Genomic DNA, 4,316 nt, shown 5'->3' with positions numbered 1-4,316 from the left:
AGGGGGAGCGGCCTACGGCGCCCCCGCCCCCCCTCTTTCCTTCCTTCCCCCCCTCCCCTCCCCTCCACACACTCACGCACACACCGCCCCCTCCCGCCCGGTCACGTGGGGAGATCCCGCGCTCCGCCGCCCGCCCACGCGTGGCCGCCGCGTGACGCAGGGCCCGGCGGGGGCGGGCACCGGCAGCGCGCACCGCCCACACGGGACCCGCGGGGAAAAGGGAGAGGAGGAGGGAGGGTGTGTGTGGGGGGGGGGAGGAAGGTGATACCTCTCCCCCTTGACCCACCACGCACACCCTCACCCACCCAACCCCCCACCCGTGTCCAAATCACGGCGGGGGTCTCAACCCTGTCACCTCTCCCCGGCGGAGCACTGGGAGGCCGTGCCGGGTGGGCGCAGGGGCCTCCGTGACAGCCCAGTGGGGCGGAGCTGCGGTACAGCCGCCCTGGGGAAACAACGTGCTCGGTACCGGAACCACCGCGGCCGGGCCAGCACCAGTCAGTTCTTTGCCTCCCCCCTGCCCCTCCAAGCTGCTCGGTTCGGACGTGAGGGTGGTACCGGTGACCAGGAGCCCCCTTCTATCACCCGGTGGCTGGTTCTGCATAGAAACTCATACTATGATGAGGGGGAAGGATGGGGGTGACACAAGGATGGGGGTTCTGCTCCTCATGGGGGGTTCGGTGGGGCCAGGAGTAAGGCTCGGTCCCGGGAATTCATCAGAATGTTTTACTTCAGTGTTTTCGGTGGTTTTTGGTTTTTTTTTTTTTTTAAGCAGCGAAACGCCAATTCTCCAGCGGAGAGGGGACAAACGACACCGTGGGCTGATCAGGGAGACTGGCTCTGTGGGGACCACCCGAGCTTCTCCTTCAGCGGGTCAAACGAGAGGCTGTGCAACACTCGTGGCGAGCCACTGTCGTCAAGACGTCTGAAAATTTACCCCCGAGCCCAGAAAAAAAGTTTTAAAAAGTTTCCCAGAGATGCAGAACGCACCTTTAGACACCACGAGGGGCCGTCCGGGTTTCCTAAGCCCCGAACTGGGGGCACCGGGCAGCCTGGCCGAGGAGCGGGCAAATCAATGCCAAAAAAAAAAAAAAAAAAAAAAACAAAAAAAAAAAAACAAAAAAAAAAAACAAAAAAAAAAAAAAACAACAACACCTAAAAATCAGCGGTTTCCCAACTCTAAAATCCCAGCCGGGGCCAAAGTGCTGCTGCTGCTGCTGTAGGGAAGGGATGGCGGCCCCGGGGAAAATGCCTGCCCCCGGCAGAACCCCGCACCGGGAGCCCCGCTGCAAAGCAGTGCGGGGTTGGGTTGAAATGAGAGTGCCGGGGGTTGTCTCCCCGCCTCCGAGGTGGGATCTGGTCTGGGCGAGGAGGTAGAGGAAGCTCCTCTGCCTGGCACGCTGCGGTTCCCATGAGAAAACTCAATTGCACGCTGCCCAGCAAAACCACAAAAATGTTCACAGCGCTGCCTTCCCTCCTCCCACTCGAAGTGTTTTTGCATACGCCTCTAGGCACTACAATCGTGGTAATTAAAGCTGTAAAATATTATTAGTACCACACTCGTATAGGCTTCTCATCCTGAATGCTCTATCAGAGGATGGTTTGGATTGGAAGGGTCCTTAAAGGGCATCCAGTCCCAACCCTGCTGCTGGGAACAGGGACACTTCCCACCAAACCAGGTTGCTCCAAGCCCCATCTAACCTGGCCTTCAACACTTCCAGGGATGGGGCAGCCACAGCTACTCTGGGCCAGTGTCTCACCAACCCTCAGAGTGAAGAATTTCTTCCTAATATCTAACCTAAATCTTCCCTCTTTCAGTTGAAAGCCATTCCTCCTCGTCCTGTCACTCCATGCCCTCACAAAAAGCCCCTTCCCAGCTTTCCTGTAGCCCCTTTCAGGTACTGGAAGGCCTCTCAAGATCTCCCCAGAGCCTTCTCCAGGCTGAACAACCCCAATTCTCTCAGCCTGTCCTCCTAGCAGAAATGCTTCACACACCATGCACACAGTGCAGCAGAAATGCAGCCACTTGTAGGGGAAAAGGGGGCAGGAATGGTGCACATCAAGACCAGGGAAAGAAATGATCACCAGGGATGCTCAATGCAAACAAACCCCTTCTCTTGCAAGAAATTCCCAGGACATCCATGAATCCAATGAGCCACCAATGAGACAAATCAAGACCCCTACAGTGAAAACCAGGGAAGTGTTTTTACAGAATTTTAGTGAGGTTTTTTTGTCTTTTAGTGCTGTCCTATCATTAACATTCAAACACTTTCTCACCCTGCTCCAAATATCCTGACAACTGGGCATTAAGTCTCTTTCAGAAGATGTCTGCCCTGCACAAAGAGGAAGGGTGGGATGGCAAGAATCCTGATGATTTTCTAGCAGTTTTCATGCTGAGCAGTGTGGGGAGATGAAGCATGGGGTGAAGCAATGGGGTTGTGCTGCCACCTCTACAGAGCTGGGAGCTCCTTTCTTCCTGGCTCAGCACACAGACCTCTGTGGCACAGCTTGATTCTCTGATGAAATACAGACAGACAGACACACACAAAAAAGATTGGAGTCACACATGGCACAGGGACACTTTCATAATATGCAGAAAAAATCTGCAGATGATCAGTTCTCCCATTTCCTCGGGCTCTCCAGGCTGCAAGATTTGAGAGACGGAATCTGAGGAGGACATGAGTGCCACAGACTCAAAGGGAAAAAAACCCACAAAACACACACAAAAAAAAGACCAGCAGTGAGCAATTATGTTCAAGGAGACAAGTCAGACCCAGAGGCAGCTCCAAGGCTGCCAAGACAGCAGCTGGTACAGCTCCCCCAGGAGCCCCACGCAGAATATCTCCGTGGTTGGTCCCCAGTGGAGGAGGAGCAGAGGGCAGGGGTGTAGGGGTCACCTCTCCCCCTCTCCTTTGTCTGCCTCCTTCCAGCAGGTCCCAGCTGCTGGCTGGGTCATGGCACATGCTGGAGCACTGCTGAAATTGCACGTTGGAACAGATTTCATCGGGTTGGTTATTAATGCCTAGGAAGAAAAGGCTCAAATTGTTCCCTGTGGATGGGGAAGAGGAAAAAAATGCACCCCACAAACACGGATTTTGTGAGGAGGCTGCAAGTTCTTGTAGCTGGGGCCAGAGATGGCTGCACTCCCCTCCCAGCTCTCCCCTTCCAACACCAAACAAGTTATTTCACCTTCCAGCACCTCAGTTTCCCCCCATCTGGAAATCAGGATGCTAATGATTTGACTGCCCCCTCAGTAAACCAATTCTAGATCTGCTGAAGAAAAAATGCTGGGTCAGAGGCCAGGATTGTTATCTACTGTCATAAATATTCAGGCCCTGGTGGAAGAGGCAGAACTCACTGAACATTTGACAGCACTTGTCAGAGACCAAGCCCCAGAAGGATTTGCAGTCTCCAAAACCCTGCACCTATAAATCCATCCAATCCAGTGCAGAATATGGATCAGGCTGTCTGTTTTTTGGCAACTGCAACACCCAAATGAATGCATGGCTGGGAAGAGAGTTTTTTGGGAAGAGTGTGTACCAGGTGCCTGTAAATCAGAAAGTCAAAGAAAGAAAGAAAAACAAAAGCAAAAAGGAAAAGAAATCAAATTAAAAGGAGAGTACTCTCACACACATGAGTAGCTATGCAGGGTGGGGTGGAGAAGAGCGACCAGGAAAAAAAAAAACAATAAACAACCCAAAAAACCAACAAAACCAATATTTAAAGTTGATAGGAGGGTGAAAACCAGGAGAACAGGGTCAGGGCTGAGTAGCAGAGGAAATTATCTCATCAACGCTGCAAGTGATGTCTTCCTATTGATTTTCAAATGAACAGATTTTATGGCCAGGAGCAACTGTTTAAAGTCCTCACAATCTCACCTCTTGTACCCCGAAGATCAAAGAATTTCATCTTGTCATCTGATTCACATTAATCCTATGTAAATAAAACAGAGTGCTAATTAGAATCAGTTTGAGGATACAGATTCATCACGAAGACCTGTGCGAGCAGATAGGTCATAAACCAAGACTTGGCTGAAACTTCTCATTTACTCTTCCTCAAAACAAGCAGGAACCTGGAAACTTGTTCCATCTTAGAGCTGTGCCTGGGGGGAATTTTAGCTGTGCCCATTCCAGTCCCTTGGGAAACACAGGTCCTGCAGCCATCCTCCCTGAAGGCACAGACTCAAATGATGTGTGGTTCTACAGCCAAAGAGGAGGAAAGGCTGCACACTGGGCCCATGACAGTCAAAACTATCAACTGGTTGTCTGGCCACCATCCTGTTTCCCTGCATGGGTGACAAGGTATGGGTGCTCCTT

The sequence above is a fragment of the Calypte anna genome, chromosome 7, assembly GCF_003957555.1.
Source record: "Calypte anna isolate BGI_N300 chromosome 7, bCalAnn1_v1.p, whole genome shotgun sequence".
Classification (NCBI taxonomy): domain Eukaryota; kingdom Metazoa; phylum Chordata; class Aves; order Apodiformes; family Trochilidae; genus Calypte; species Calypte anna.
This window is presented reverse-complemented; position numbering follows the sequence as displayed.